Genomic DNA, 17,324 nt, shown 5'->3' on the forward strand with positions numbered 1-17,324 from the left:
GTTCTTTCCAAGAGCAGCGTGTGAAAAGTTGGTTGTGGGATCATTAGCAGATGCTTTTCACTTATCCATCTCAAGAAAATACATCTCATATAAAGAAATCAATGAGCATGAAATTGACATATCCTATCTTAACACCACCTCATAAGTACACTTGGATCCTGGAAAGGAAACTGAATCGGAGTAACAAAGAAGCCCGAGAAACCAAAATCCAAGACGTTAAGGGCTGAAGGCCCAAGCTACTTTTCTTTATGCCCATCCATGATGGCAATCACCGACAACCACTGTCTCAGAGGCCATGCAGTCATCACCTGTATGAACCCTAACACCCCGTCCACACTGCTGGGGTGGGGGAGGCAGGCAGGACGACCCTCAGCAAAGGAAGCCACTCATCTTCCTTCCCAGTCAGCAGGGTTACACCTCATTCAGCTAATATCCACTGAATGCCTAAGTGTGCAGGTCCCACTAGGCCCAAAAACACAAAGAATGACACAGACAAGGTCCCTGATCTCAATTTATATTTCAGTGGGGAAGACAGAGAAAAAGTCAAGCTAAATAGTAGACTTTGTGAAAAAATATGCTAGGTACACAAGGACTATAACAAGAAATTATAGCAAAATTGCTGTTAATAAAACATGACATAATAAAACATGATGTTTTAATTAGCATTGAAGGATAAGACTAATTTAGCCATACAGAGAAAGAGCTGGGGAAAATGTTCCAAGTAGTAGGAGCAGTAATTGCAAAGACTATGGGGCATGAAGGTCATGACATATTCAGGGAACAGGTTAGTATTCAGGGAAATGGACTTGTGATTTCGGTTCTGGGACCAAACTCAGCATCACCATAACCTGGGCTGAATCAGAACAACACAGAATCAGAACAACACGGAGAAGCAGTCTCCCCAGAAATGTCAGAAATTTAGCCATAGTTTCTAGGCATAATTGAGTAAAGACTCTCATCCAATGAGGATGTGGCTTTGCTGAAGTAGCACGAGGTACAAACCAGCCACAGTGCAAGAATCTTAGGTCTTGGTGTGAGTTCTATGACTAGAAGACATGCTATAGCTAAAGCCTGGCTGGTTTCTTGGAAGAAGCAGGACTCAATTTTGCCATGTGGACATCTCAGTGTGGAACCAGCAATATTGAAAAAGCTCTATTAAAATATGCAGCATCTTCTCCTGACCTCTGTGGCTACCCTTTTTATCAAAGGTTTCTGGGCCTTGACTGCAACAAGGAGGATATGCAGTACGTGTGCATTCTCTTGTTTCCAAACCACAAACTCCCTGACATGCAGCAGTCAGTATGGCTCTGGTCCCAAAGCGGAGAATTAGAGTGAGTTAAATGACACTGGAGTGAGGGATAAGCACAAGACCACGCTATGGAGTCCATAACAAGACATTTGAATTCTATTCTGAAAATAGGAAAACAGTGGAAACTTTTTAGAAGGGCACGTGATCTGACTTTTGCTTCATTCAGACAGCCTTTCTGCTATGCCTGAAGTGGGGTAGAGAGAGGCATGGAGATCAGTGAGGGGCACAGGTGAAGTGGGCCAGGCAAGAGACCAGGGGCAAAGACCAGGGTGGAGGCAATGAGTGCACAGAAGTGGGTACTTTGACTCATATTTGACATAACCAGTGAACAACTGATATGGAAGAGGGGAAAGAAAAGAATGGAGAACAAGTTCTAGGGCTTTTGCTTGAATGTCTGAGTAAGTAACAGCGCCATTCACTGAAATAATGAAGAATGTTGAATAGAGGCAAAGTTGGTGAGACAAAATTTTCACTTTAAGCCATATTAGGTTGGTGAAATCTGTAAAATGTCCAGTTTGTGTCATACAGTTTGTTGTAAGAATTTAGAGCTCACAGGACAGATAGAGCTAAGGACGTGAAGGGTTTTCAAGAAACAGATGGTATGAAGGAAAGATGCTTCATAGCAGGTGTTCGGTGTAGCAGCTAAGGTGTCACTTGGGATGCCCACATCCATTTCAGATTGTCTGGGTCCCTGATCTACTTCCTGCTCCAGCTTCCTGATAATGCACAGTACTTGGGTCCCTGTAATCCACATGAGATATCTGAATTGAGTTCCAGGCTTCTGGCTTTGGCCCGGCCCAGCTCCGGCTGTTTTAGGCATTGAGGAAGTAAACCAGAGGCAGAAGAGCTCTCTCTTTCTCAGGTGTGTGTGTGTGTGTGTGCACTCTCGCTCTCACTCAATCTTTCAAATAAAAATTGTTAAAAGAAAATGATAGATTTCAAAATTATTCTACAAGAAACAAATTTATTTTTCTCAAACAAACCTATAATAATAAAAAAAAAAAAAAACAAGACAGAGGTCCTTAATGGCTTCTGACCAGAACTTGGGTTTATGAATTTACGTAGAAGAAAATGATCCTTAACTGTGCTGGTGGGCACATGACAGATTAGGTGCAGAAATCCAGTCTCCTACCAGACATTCTTTTTCTTTTTTTTTTTTAAGATTATTTATTCAAAAGTCAGAGTTACACAGAGAGGAGAGGCAGAGAGAGAGGTCTTCCATCCGCTGGTTCACTCCCTAGTTGGCCGCAACAGCCAGAGCTGCGCCGATCCAAAGCCAGGAGCCAGGAGCTTCTTCTGGGTCTTCCACGCAAGTGCAGGGGCCCAAAGTCTTGGGCCATCTTCTACTGCTTTTGCAGGCCACAGCATAGAGGTGGATTGGAAGTGGAGCAGCCGGGTCTCGAACCAGTGCCTATATGGGATGCCAGCGCTTCAGGTCAGGGCGTTAACCCGCTACGCCACAGTGCAGGCCCCTACCAGACATATTATAAATTTCTTATTATACATATAAAGTGAATAAAGGCAATTCCCCACAACAAGTATGTAAAACAATCTTTGCAAGAATCATAGCCTCAGGGTTAAAAATTGCATTTCTTACCTGATTAAAATAAACCTCTCTAGTAAAGAAGGGAAATATTCCAAGAGATTTCTTTACCTTCTTAGCAAACAAACCAGTCAGAAATTCAATTTCACAATGAGACAGCAAGTATGTAGGGATCTAACCTCATCAGGACTTTCAACTGACACCCTACCCTTTGTGGTGACTATTTGTTAATAGTCTTCAACCTGTCCCCTATCTTTGGAGTAAAGAATAAAGAGTATCTTGGTGCTTTGCATTCTCAAAGACACCTGTATCATCAGTCTCACTTCCTCTCCAGCTCTCTCATTAAATACCATTCCTCATTAAATCCCGTGGCCTACAGGGCAGGCATTTGGCCTAGCAGTCAAGATGCCACTTAAGATGTCTATGTCCCATATTAGAATGCCAGTGTTCAGTACCTTGCTCCAGTTCCTGATGTCAGCTTCCTGCAGTGCAGACCCTGGGAGGTACCAGGTGAAGGTTCAAGTAGTTAGAGCCCTGCCATCCACATGGAGGACCTGGATTGAGTTCCCAGCTCCCAGTTTTAGCCAAGTCCAACTCCAGACACTGCAGGCATTTACAGAGTAAACCAGCAGTCGGGAGCACTTTTACGTGCACACTCATGCACTCTCTTTCTCTAATAAATAATTAAAAATAAATGCCATAGTCTATAATTTCAACTACAGTGTTAGGTTGACCCAAAGTGCTTTGGGTTCCAATGGTCTTCTCCATTCACAATGCCTTCATGGAAATCACCTTGAGGACAAGCTTAGTCCTGGAAGAGAAGAAAGCCTGCAGGTGAGCACTGAGGAACTCCAACGGCACAGGCCACGTGGGGTGGGGATGATACCATGAGCAAGACTGAGAGGAGTGAGTAGGAGGCATAGCAGGAAAACGCAATGTGATCGAAGCCATCAAGGGCATTTTCTGCTTTTGCTGCCCTGAATTTAGAGCCTTCCTTGTGATAACAAAATTCTAAATGGGTATTAGCAGAACCACCCTTCCCTCCCTCAACCCCACCCCTTACATCCTAGGGGTGGAAGATTCATCCAAGGTCTTGGACAATCAATGTTTTCCATCCCCCTTTGCACATTGTTTGCTTCAAGGATGGACACAAAGCCTAGGAAAAGATAATAGAACCAGTCAGTACCAATCCAAAGACTTTGTGGCTGGGGTAAAATGTTTCTTGCTGGTTTGCACATCAGTAAATCAAAGAGTAGATTCTACAGCAACCATCTTATCACAAGCAGGGAAGAATAGAGTGCTATGAGAATGGGAAAGTGGAGTCAAGGAAGAAACAAATGTCATTCCTGAACTACCATAAGTGTTCCTTCGTCAGACCACACCCAAAGCCAGCCTCACCAGGACCATTTAATCATATGAACCAGGAAGCTATCATTTTGCTGGATTACCTTTGACAGGGGTTTGTCTCAACAGCAAGGAAGTTCTAACAAATGAAACAAGCAAAAGAAGAGATTGTCTCAAGGAGTGCGCAACTGTGGCATATGCTGATCAGAGGCTAACACTGAGTCACCAAAGTTTCTGCGAAATTCAGCAACATGGGTCCTCATGGAGCCTGCACAAGATCAGTGGCAGCGTGATGGGGGCTGCGAAATCTGACATGCATGTTGTGGGGAACACTCTCCACGCATGGGGATCATCAGTCATGACCACTCATCGACACTGCGGAAGAGAAGGAGCCTTGCACAGAGAACCAGAGACCTGGACTCGAGACGGGGTTCAGGCACTGACCAGCTATGTGACCTTGGACAAACCTACCCACTTAACACTTGGAGTTTAACAGTTTCTTCGTCTATACATGATTACACCTGCCTGGTACCCAGGGACCCCCTTTTGCTCTAAAATTTGTACTATTTTGCTATTTTCAACCAACTTGAACTGTCCTGAAACTGAGAGGGAAAGTATCCAAATCTCCCCAAGTCTCCCTACCTTTCTCTCTATGCTACTAAATTAATCTCTCTCTGCTCAGTTTCCATTTCACAGTAACCATCTCACTGGGCAGCTTACACAAAGATGGGTCTGCAGCCCTGGCCTCCAGCACTCCAGTGGCAGCTTTTCACTGTGATTATCTCACTCACGCTTGCTCCACACCTCCTCTTGGTGCTGGGGCCTCAGTGCCACTTTGGCTCTTGGCATTATTCTCACTGTTGACCAAAGACCCAAGTTACGGCCTTCCAGGAGAGTATCCCAGATCTTTTGATCCCTTAAAAGGCAAAGGTTTCATGCTCATTCTTGGCAGAGTCCCTTCTGAGGAGGGTTGCTCTTTGTTTTCACACCCTGACCCAGGCCTCTTGCAATCTGGGCTCTGGCTATGAAGTGAAGCATGCAAGAAAGGTCACAGCCATTAAAATGCATCTCTCTTATTTAGCTCAGTTGGGAGCAGAATAAGAGAGGTTAATTTTTCAACAGGGTAACATACCGTATATATCAGCACTAACAATGAGGTTTTTATTTCCCTGAGTCAGCTTTTAAAATAATGTTGACTTTTATGGTCAATACATTATAGATCACCATATTTATGTCAGAACATATTGGCATGGAAATAAATCAATGAAAATATTAATACGTGAGCCATGTGTTTAAATGAAACCCCTTGCAACTCTACACCTTCCCCTCATATTTCACTGTAGGCCTTTCAAGGAACCCACCTCTGACATCTTCTACTGAATGTGAAATCAAGGCCTATTTTCATTCTCTAGCACTACTGTTTGTAATCCATCTTATATATAACCAAGTTCAAAAATATCCACTTTGTCCTTTTACCATAAACACACATAACTGCATTCCATCATTAATAGGACTGTCGATTCAAATTTATGGGCTAAGCATGAACAAAATATCTCAAAGTCAAAGTTCTGACTGATGTATTATTAAAAAACAGAACCCTGGATGGGAGGCCAGCTTCAAAAAGTTATATTGTGGTCCAGATTTGTTTTATGAGAAATTTCTCTCCTAAGTGTGTTTTAGAAAACAAGTTCATAACTTAGACACTAGTAAAGAGAAATGGGGTGAAAAAGAAAATCTGTTCCCTTAACTGTGTCTTCTCATGCATGTGCTCCTCTGCACCCCTAGGACATGCCAGGCGCCAGCTGCTCACAGCCCCCTTCTGCTTATTAAAGACCCTGCAGATGCAGCAATCCTAAATGTCTACCCACCAAGTGTAGGCTTGCTCATAACTCCATGGGCCCCATCACACCAGCTGCCAGCCATAATAAAGGGGGCCACACAGCCAACCAACATGTGTAACCCATAGCATGTGAGGGGCGTGTCACTGTCCTACCCAAATAGGAATAAGGGTGGACCAATCAAAATGCCTTGGTAGAATTTCTTAGCTCTGTGTTCAGAATTAACCATGCACAACAGGGGCAGCAGCCAGAAGATGCCCAGAGGGAAGAAGGGGGTTTGCAGAAGGAAGTAGGATGTGGAAAGTGAATAGAGAGACGCAATGAAGGAGAGAAATACAGTAACCAAAGAGGGGTAAAGACATCTGTCGGTAGCAGCAGAAGGAAGTCACTTGAGGTAGTCCTAAGCCCCTCTCAGCCTTGCATGTAATTCATCACCAAGTCATGTTCATTTACCTCCTACAGATCCACTGAATCTGCCCATTTCTCATCTCTCTCCCAAAGCAACAGCCTCCTAACTTATTTCCCAATGCACCCCACTCTCTACTCTCCAAACAGCAGAGTGATCTTCTCAAAATGCAAATCAGATCACATTCGTCTAAGTTTCTTATACAGCCACATGAGTACACACTCACAGCTAGTGAGACACACACAGAAACATCAAACCCTATAGTGGAACAAAATCAATCAGATCAAAGGGGGAAAGGTTTTTATATGCTAATATAGAGAATATCTATATTGTTTATCGATTTCTAATCTATATTCAGGTAGGAAAGATTTTAAGCGATACAAAAATCATGAACCATAAAAGAAAAACTGGTAAGACGGCCCCATCCTCTCTCCTTTCCAATGCTTTGGGTGTCCAGAGCCACTGGGGATCCTTCCCAACACCACCCACCCTCACCCCGGCATCCCTAGCAACTGGCACCTTCCAAGTATGAACAGCAACAAGGGTGTTACGGGGTAATCACCATTGCCAGGGAACTGTGAGGGGCACGGGCTGCCTGAGGGCGAGATGGGATGGGAAGAGAGGTCCTGAGATAGCAGCCTTTTTGTTCGTGCCTTGGGCAACTTTGTTGTGACTAGGAGAGCCCCAGGCTCTGCCATTGATCTCCTCCCCGGCCCCAAGTCAAACCAGCCTCTACGCTTCTTCACAGGCAATGCACAAGGAAAGACTCAGTCTCAATGCTTTTAAGAGCTTTGATGCCAAATGAAAGGAAAAGGTAAAAGGTTTCTTCACAATCTGCTTTCAGGGTTGGAAGCCGAGAGGCAGTGATGGGCTTCAGCAGCCACAGGACAGTATCACTGTGCTTACTTTCAGTGCATCATTAACCGAAGTTTAAAAATCTGATTTCAGAGTCTGTTTGGGAGTATCATACATTTGGACAGATGGACTAACACGAGTACGAGAGTAATTATTTTTCCAGACAGACTAACATCAGTTTCAGAACCTACTTTGTTGTGACAATGCAATGTTTCCCAATCACTGCCGTGTTTAGACAGTGTTGAGGCTGCCAATTATGTCAGATCCTTGTCAACAGAAAACAGCAATGTGCAAGCTGCTATAGAAATTAATTATTGAAATTAAGTATTTGCTGCATTTGGACAGTCTTCTGCATTATTTAAGGAATCCAATTTGCTTGCATTGTGGAAAAAATAAAAGCCCTCGGGCTCCCATATTTCAGGACAATTCAAGCACAGAAGAGGGGTCCAGGAACAGAGCAGGCCTACACTATGAAAATCTAACACAGAACCAGTGGAACACTAACACTGTCACCAGAGAAAGGAGCCGTGGAAACCGTGGGGTTCTTGTCTTCACACAAGAAAGAATTCAGGCATAAGACACAGAGTAAAGTAATCAAGTTTTATTGGGGATGGGGCATCCATCAGAATGGGAGGGACGGATAGAGTGCCCAGTCACTCAGACTGGGGGAGAGTGAGGTTACAGTGTTGAATGGAGAGAACACACCTGGGCAGGCCAGGCAGGCGGTTCAGCAGAGAGCAGAGCCTGGGGCTTGGTCTTTGACTCCCTTTTTAAGGGAGTCTCTTTACCCCCCCCCCCTTCTCCTCCAGGACAAAGGATGAGGAGCCCTGGTGAAAGGGTTTGTTGGGTGAAAACTAGCAAATTCCTTCCCAGATTTGCTGGCACCTGGGTAGAGTAGAGGGGCTTCCCTTAGGGCGACTGTGAAGGTTTTATTGCCTGTTGGTATCAGGTCAGGTAGCCCATTTAGTGCGGAGGAGAGAATTCTCCTAGGAGCTTTCCATGCAGGGACCACCTGCAAAGTCACCAGGGTCTGAGCAGGACTTTAAAGTGCAAAATGTCAGGCTTCTGGGGCTTCCAAAGCAGATGCTGGTTTCTTCAGACCCTTCTCACAGACACATAAGCTAATTTTTAACTTCCTACCTAACATGGGCCTCTCTTATCTGAAGACTCAAAGTGTATTTTAAAACTGGGTAGAGGGCTATCATGTGGAACTCATTTTTGGCAGATTTCTTTCAGTTCTCAATACAGTATACCCTCCTTATCCTTGGGGAATATGTCCCAAGGCCTTTACTGGAACCAGATAGTACCAAACCCTATATACCATGCTTTTTCCTATACGTACATGCCTCTGATAAAGTTTATAAACTAGGCACAATGCAATAACAATAACCAATAATGAAATTTAACAGTTACAATATACCCTAATAAAAGCTTATACCTAGAGTTTAAGTAAAATAAGGATAACTTGACCACTATCTTCCTAAAGTTGTACCTATGAAATTTGCATTCCATTAAATAAGATTTAAAAAATAAAATGTAAAAACAAAATTAAAAAAGAAAAGGATAACTTGGACACAAGCACTGAGTTACTGTGACAGTCTGAAAACCAAGATGGCTACCAGCTGACAGGTAGGCAGCATACTCTGTGTACTCCCTGGACAAGGCTATGATCACAACCCAGGAAGGACAGCGAGGGATGCTGACAGGCTTCATCATGCTACACAGACCAGTGTATAATTGAAAACTTGAGTTGTTTCTGAAATTTTTAATTTGATATTTTCAGACCATGGTTAACTATGGGTAATTTAGACCACAGTAAGTGAAACTGAAGACAAGAGAGGACTACTGTATTCTGTTATCTCTTTGCCACTGCCTCGCAATTGTGCCTTCTGAGCCAGGGTTAGGTCATCTATAACAAGGATACTACATCTGTGATTTGAGGCGTGAGTTACTATTTCATTTCCATATCTTTCTTTGAGGGACAGGGTGGTGATGGAGCTGAGGAGTAGTGGTGAAGGGACAGGGAGATTTAAAAAAAAAAAAAGATGCCCAGGAAATCTGAGAATTTCCCGAGTCTGCTTTGTAAAAGCAACCCAGGTATCCCCCAAATCACAGACATGACCCCCACTTACGCATCTGCACTTGCTTCCTCAGCTGCAAAATGGGGGAAGAAAGCAGCCAGCCTGCGTCACATGGTCTTTATGGAGAATCATGTAGCCAGCCTGCGTCACATGGTCTTTATGGAGAATCATGTAGCCAGCCTGCGTCACATGGTCTTTATGGAGAATCATGTAGCCACGCCTGCGTCACATGGTCTTTATGGAGAATCATGTAGCCAGCCTGCGTCACATGGTCTTTATGGAGAATCATGTAGCCACGCCTGCGTCACATGGTCTTTATGGAGAACCATGTAGAATCGGCAGGCAGGTTTCCGCTGACTGACGAACTCCACTTCATCCACCGTGGAAACCTAACAAAGTAACTGCAGGTGGCACACCAGTAGGAGACGGTTTAGGGATGGGGAGTTTTTTTTTCCTACGTCCTCAGTGAATGCTACTTCCCCCACAGCTGCTATGCCAGGATGAAAGCGCAACTCCAATTCCAGCTTGGGGGGGGGGGGGGGGAGTGTAACCTGTCTGTTGGTCTTCATTGCCACCCGGTGGTCAGTCGTTCAAATAACACCAAATTATTCTTTGATTTGAAACATTTTAGGAAATTCAAAGTAAACCACCTGCTACTTTAATCCACCACCTAATTAAATGTACCTGGGGGTCCCATTTAAAGAAACCCATTAAAAATAAATAATGTATAAGCCCCTAGTTCATCTTTGTAAGTTAAGAATTGTATAATCAAGTCTTTCACATACACAAAAAATAACTTTTACTGTGAGAGGGTGTTTATGAGACCCCACTAAATGACTTCATTCATTTACAAAAGTTCTCCAGGGACAAGCATTTGGCTCAGTAGCTAAGTCCCTGCTTGGGAAACCCACATCCCCTATAGGGCATCTGTTTCAAGACCACTCTACTGGCCGGCGCTGCAGCTCACTAGGCTGGCTAATTCTCCGCCTTGCAGCGCCGGCACACCGGGTTCTAGTCCCAGTCGGGGCGCCAGTTCTGTCCCGGCTGCCCCTCTTCCAGGCCAGCTCTCTGCTGTGGCCAGGGAGTGTAGTGGAGGATGGCCCAAGTGCTTGGGCCCTGCACCCCATGGGAGACCAGGAGAAGCACCTGGCTCCTACCATCGGATCAGCGCGGTGCGCTGGCCACAGCACACCAGGCGTGGTGGCCATTGGAGGGTGAACCAACGGCAAAGGAAGACCTTTCTCTCTGTCTCTCTCTCTCTCATTGTCCACTCTGCCTGTCAAAAAAAAAAAAGACCACTCTACTCCATTTCCAATCCAGCTTCCTGCTAAGGCACACCCTGGGAGGCAGGAGACGATGACAGTACTTAGGCCCTTGATACCCATATGGTAGACCCAGACTGGGTTCTTGGCTCCTGGCTTCACCCTGACCCAGCCCTGGCTGTGTGCTATTTGGGGAGTTGAACCAGCAGATGGAAGATGTCTTTCAAATAAAAAATGAAAATATATTTTAAAAAATTTTTCCAGATACATATTAACTATTAAAATCAACTCTCAGATTTATATCAGTGTCCTCCCATGGCCAAGAGAATGTGCTGTCTGGCATCAATAAGGATTAATGAAATCCTTATGATTTCATCCACCTCAATACTTCCTTAGTCCGAGTTAGGATGAGGGCTTCACCCCAACTTGGCCTCTCCCTGCCTCTGGTGCAGAGGCCACACTACTACTATCTTCCTCAGCACAGCTGTGTTAGCCAGGCTTCTGCAGAGAGCAAACCACTAAGGAGGTGGGTGGGGGGGTTATTATGGGAACTGGCATCTGCGGTGACTCTGGAGAGCCAGGGGAGCAGGTGGGTTCCCTCAGGCTGCATCTGAAATCCTGAGAGTCCTGGGGGGAGGCGGGTGCCAGTCCCGGAGCCTGGAGTTCTGCTGTCCCAGCACAGTAGAGGATATGTCTCCAATCCACTGGAGGGCCAATTCGCCTTTCTATTCCTTCTCAGTCTCTCCTTGCCCTGGGCGGTCTGGATGGTGCCCACCCACTCTAGGTGAGGGGGCGGATCTCCCTCACTGAGCCACTGCCCCCAGTGCCCATCTCTCCTGGATACACCTCAGGAATGCTCTGCCATCTGTCTGGGTATCCCCAACCCAGGCAAGTCAACACCTCAGAGGAACCAGCACAGCTCTGTCCTGCTCGTGGTGACATCAATAATGCTGAGTCTCCTGCCATCCCCGTAGTGCACTCTGCCCTTCCACGCCCTTGCAGGGGTCATTCCCCCTACCCCACACCCCAGGCCATTCTCTGCTTAGTAAGCTCCCGATTGTTCTCCCAAGCTGTTCCAAAGTCACCCCTTCTAAGACGCCTTCACTCACTCCGCCCAGGCGAGAGCTGGGAACATGCTGCTAATTTCAGAGAATGTTGTTGACTACCCCTCACATCATTGCAATCAGCAGCATCCACCTCTGTCTGCCCTGCCAGACCATGAGATCCTGGCGGGCTAGGGTTGTGTCTTACTCCCTCTGTATCCCCAGGGCCTCACTCAACACACGTTTGTTGATTGGCAGAATGAATGAAATCTGTGTTCCTTTTATTGCGAGTAAATTTCAATATGGTATTTTACAGCCAACAATTTCTCCTAAAACTACCCACCTTCTACTTTTCTCTCTTGCCTTGTTTTACCTTGTCTTTCTAAACGTTCGGTCCCTAAAATTAAACCCTAGAATTCAACGTCTTTCAATCCCCATGGACCCCCTGCGGATGGGCACGCTGGCTTTCCTAATGCCACAGGAATCTTCAAGCTCCACGCACACCTTCCGCTGCAGCTGAGGCCCACCTGGTGGAACTGCTTTCTCAGCAGGGATGGAAATAAAGAAGAAGCTGCACCTGGCTTCATGGCTCAGCTTTGTTTTCTTGGGTGGTCAGGATGCTGAGATGATTAATAAGCAAATCAGCCCCGGTATTCAAATATGCAATTCATGAATCTGCAGAGACACAAATCACAGCCTTCCAGTGGAGCCTGTAGGCAAAGTCTGTGCTTTCCCTCATCCTCCCAAGGCCCTCCAGAGGATGATTTTCTATTCCATCATGGTCTGTGTGGTTAGGCACAGGCTGTGAGCAGCACCACCCTTGGGAATACACCAGCTTCTGCAGCTGGAATCTCACTCCTGGGAGACTTCCTGGCCCTATGCAAAGGATTCTAGCAACAGCAGTTATTTACAGAGCTGTGTTCTCTTTAAATGACAGCAGCATTTTCCCACTATCCTGTGCACTTGACCTTCCTAACATAACCCAGCTGAAAGCAAGAGCACACACGTCAATGCAAGGCAGCCCTTCGGACCCGGTAAGTCTGCAAGCCGCCCTATCCTTGGGTTTGACGTTTTTCCTGGGAGTTGTCTCTCTCAAACAAGGATGCTAACTAGACTTTGAGAGCCCAGAGCTGCATGCCAGGTCAAGGCAGAGGCTAACACCCGGCTGGGGTCATGACACTAGGCTGTCTATTTTGTTCCCTCCCAGGGGAAGAAGTGAGAGCTGTGGCAGAGCTCTGCTCCTCCACAGAGCCTCCTGAGATGGAGAAATTGGACATGAATGCCTCCAAGGAAGAAAGTGTCTGCCATTTTTCAGAGAACAAACTCTACCTCTCCCTGACCTACAGTGTGGTATTTGTCCTAGGATTGCCCTTGAATGGCACTGTCTTGTGGTCCTCCTGGCGGCAAACCAAGCGCTGGAGCTGTGCCACCATCTACTTGGTGAACCTGATGGTGGCTGACCTGCTCTTTGTGCTAACCCTGCCCTTCTTAATCATCACCTACTGCCTGCATGACAGCTGGATCTTTGGGGAGCTGCTCTGCAGGCTGGTGAGATTCCTGTTCTATGCCAACCTCTACGGAAGCATCCTGCTGCTGACCTGCATCTCTGTTCACCGCTTCCTAGGTGTGTGCCACCCGCTGCGTTCAATGCCCTACCGGACCCACCGGCATGCCTGGCTGGGTGCTGTCACCACTTGGGCTCTGGTGTTCCTCCAAGTGCTGCCCACACTGGCCTTCTCCCAAACGGCCTATATCGAAGGCCAGGTGATCTGCTATGATACGACCAGCCCAGAGAACTTTGATCAGTTTTTTGCCTATGCCATGGCTCTGACCTTGTCTGGCTTTGTCTTCCCATCCTTGGTCATTTTGCTGTGCTACTCGCTGATGGTCAGGAGCCTGACCAGGTCAGAGGAGATCCTCACAAGGTCAGGCCAGGCAGCCCAGGCCAAGTCCATCAGGACCATCCTGCTCATATGTGGCCTCTTTGCCCTCTGTTTCGTGCCCTTCCATGTTGCCCGCACCTTCTACCTCATTGTCAGCTTCCTGACTGCCCAGGACTGCCAGCTCCTAAGGGCAGCCAGCATGGCCTACAAGATGTGGAGGCCTCTGCTGAGCATGAGCACCTGCCTCAACCCCATCCTGTACTTCCTGTTGGGGAGCAGTAACAGAGTCAGGCTTCTCCAGAAACTGAGGCAGAACAAAGTAGCTGGGCAGCCAGTCGCAGGCAAGGGAGAAACGTCCCGGGGTGGGCAGATCTGGGTGCTGCCAAAGTGAAGTTTGGGGAAAACAGGCCCAACCATGCTGATGATGATTGGCTTGTGCAAACGGAGTGCTAGCAACAGATTCTCAGGGTTTCCTGCAAGTGTCAACTGGAAAGGATTTAATATTGATGCTAAGAGAGCTTAAAGTGAGAATATGAAGGGAGCTCCCAACACAAAGGAAAACTTCATTTATCAAAGGTGACATGGATCTCTTGTCACTCACCTCTCAGCTCAAATATCACCTTCTCAGAGCCACTTCTGCCCACCCTAGCTAAGGCTGACCTCTCTCCCCATAACGCAATCACTCTTATTTCCCTAACTACCATGTTATCATGTATTACTACCTGGACTAGTTAATGCACTTACTCATTTGTGACCTGCATCTTCCCACCGGAATACAGGCTGAATATGACAGGGACGCCATCCTATCACTGAACCCCTAACACCATCCTTCACAGCAGGGTCTCCCCAGCAGGGCCCGGCACATGGCAAGTGCAAAAGAAATGTAGGCTGGAGTCATGAATAACGAACCAATGAATGGACGGATGAGTTAGCGAAGCCCCGTGGTGGGAGCACTTCCTGCGGAGTAACGTTTAATCCTCACAAAAGCCCTTAGAGGTGAGTGCAATTTTTAGCCCCATTTATAGTGAAGGAAACTGAAGCACACACCTCTGAATACCTCACTGAAGCTCAGCCACCTGAGGATGCCCAGAACAAAGCGCTGAGTGGAAGTTTTGAAGCCAAGCAGTGCCTCTGAGGCACATGCCCCTGAGCTTGAAGCAAGTGGGTCTCATCCACACAGCGGCCAAGCACCAGCCAAGTCCTCCCTTGTCACTTCACCTCTGTGGCTCGCTTAGCCTCACAGGTGCCCTATCTGCAGACCACTGGCACACCCTGGGGGCTCCTTGACTACACTTCGTAATCAGGGATCTGTTGGGAAAAGTGCTGCAGGATAAGGTGAAAGCTGCATAAGAAAGGAGGCCCCTTATTTTTATTTGGGTCCGCTGTCTCCCTTTATGACCTGAAAAAGCTTTCCTAAGTCATAATGACGTCTACTCCCTAAAAGAAAATTTTAAAGAACTATTTATGGGGGCCGGCTCTGCGGCGTAGCAGGTAAAGCCGCCGCCTGCAGTACCAGCATTCCATATGGGTGCCAGTTCAAGTCCTGGCTGCTCCACTTCCAATCCAGCTCTCTGCTTAGCCTGGGAAAGCAGTGGAAGATGGCCCAAGTCTTTGGACCCCTGTACCCACGTGGGAGACCCAGAAGAAGCTCCTGGCTCCTGGCTTTGGATTGGCACAGCTCCGACCATTGTGGCCATTTGGGGAGTGAACCAGCAGATGGAAGACCTCTCTCTGCCTCTCTTTCTCTCTCTATGTAACTCTTTCAAATAAATAAATATTTTTTTAAAAGAAGAACTATTTATGGGCCAGCTTTGTGGCACAGTGCATTAAGCTGCTGCTAATGCTTGTGAAGCCTACATCCCTTTTCAGAGTTCAAGTCCTGACTGCTCCACTTCCAGTCAAGCTTCCCACATAGGATGGGAAACAGCAGATAACGGCCCAAATGCTTGGACCCCTGCCACCCACATGGGAGATCAGGATGGAGTTTCTGCCTCCAAGCTCCAGCATGGACCAGCCCTGGCTGTTGCTACCATTTGGAAGACCTCTCATGCTCCCTCTCCCTCCCTGTCTCCCTTTCCCCCTCCCCTCCCCCTCCTCCCTCTCCCCCTCCCCCTCCCCTTGCCATTCCCCTTTCCCTCTCCCCCTCCCTCTCCCCCTCCCCCTCTCCTTCTCCCCATCCCCCTCTCCCACTCCCCACCTCTTCCCGCACCCCTCCCCCTCTCCTTCTCCCCCTCCCCTCCCTCTCCTTCTCTCCCCCTCCCCTCTCCCACTCTCCCCCTCCCCTCTCCCACTCTCCCCCTCCCCTCTCCCCCTCTCCCCCTCCCCTCTCCCCCTCTCCCTCTCCCCTCCCCCTCTCCTTCTCCCCATCCCCCTCTCCCACTCCCCACCTCTTCCCACACCCCCTCCCCCTCCCTCTCTCCCCCTCCCCCTCTCCCCCTCCCCCTTTCCCCATCCCCCTCTTCCACTCCCCACCTCTTCCCGCACCCCTCCCCCTCTCCCTCTCCCCCTCCCCTCCCTCTCCTGTCTCCCCCCTCCCACTCTCCCTCTCCCCCTCCCCCTTTCCCACTCTCCCTCTCCCCTTCCCTCCCTCTCCTTCTCTCTCCCCCTCTCCCTCTCCCCCTCCCCTCCCTCTCCTTCTCTCTCCCCCTCTCCCTCTCCCCCTCCCTCTCCCTCTCTTTGCCTTTTGAATAAGTAAATAAATATATCTTTGGAAAAAGAATTATCTGTTTCAAGGTAATCCAATAAGGTAACCCTAAAAATATCTATCATATTTAAACAATAATTCTCTGCTGTGGCCCAGGAGGGCAGTGGAGGATGGCCCAAGTGCTTGGGCCCTGCACCCCATGGGAGACCAGGAAAAGCACCTGGCTCCTGCCTTCGGATGGGCGCAGCTCTGACCCTAGCGGCCATTTGTGGGGTGAATCAACAGAAAGGAAGACCTTTCTCTCTGTCTCTCTCTCTCACTGTCTAACTCTGCCTGTCAAAAAAACCCAATAATCATCTCCAAGGACTTTACATATATATATATATAATATATAATCTAATGCCTGTGTGCATGCTTTTATTGATCTAAAACTATTTAGTTATTTTGGGAGCAAAATGATAAACACTTTATGATTTGGTTTGCTCATAAAATTACTGTTGTGCATGTTATATATAGAGGCATTATGGACATAATTGTTTTAGAAATGTTGCTGTAGACAGAGTTGGAATCTGCTGTTATTCAAGCAATCTACAGTGTTTTATTTTTTACCAACTTAAAAAGACCAGAACTGGAAATGAAAAGCCCATCAATATTGCTGTAAAACAAAGAAAGTTATTATATTTTCCAAGGACTTCTCAGATCTAAGCATATATTATCTAATTCACTATAATCTCCCTATGAAGATAAGGTAGATAAATCTTTTCTGTAAAACACCTCATTACTGTCCCACTCTATCTATAGGAAATGTATATGTCTAAATTATAAAATTTTATTCCAAAAGTACAGTTTATTGCTTTCAAGGCCACACAATAATTAGAACTAGACCAAGTGTTGCTTGGCAGAATTCCTCAGGATAATTGGTTTAATGACTAGGCAATGATGTTTTCTAATTAGCAGGTCAGCTGTTTCCACATAAATAAGTGTTTCTACAAAAGCTGAGAGAGCATAAAATGGTTTGCTCTTCTGAACATTCTCTAACCTCTCTTGCTTATGACATGAATTCCTGTCGTTTTCTTTACATAACATACAGGGAAGTTTCAGCTTCACAAATCAATA

General features: G+C 46.8%; 1 pseudogene; it reads left to right on the plus strand.

The window, feature by feature from the left end:
* The first annotated feature begins 1,110 nt into the window (after positions 1-1,110).
* On the plus strand, positions 1,111-13,986 carry LOC100348499 (uncharacterized; annotated as a pseudogene).
* The last annotated feature ends 3,338 nt before the right edge of the window (positions 13,987-17,324 follow it).

Source organism: Oryctolagus cuniculus, chromosome 4 (assembly GCF_964237555.1).
Source record: "Oryctolagus cuniculus chromosome 4, mOryCun1.1, whole genome shotgun sequence".
NCBI classification, from domain to species: domain Eukaryota; kingdom Metazoa; phylum Chordata; class Mammalia; order Lagomorpha; family Leporidae; genus Oryctolagus; species Oryctolagus cuniculus.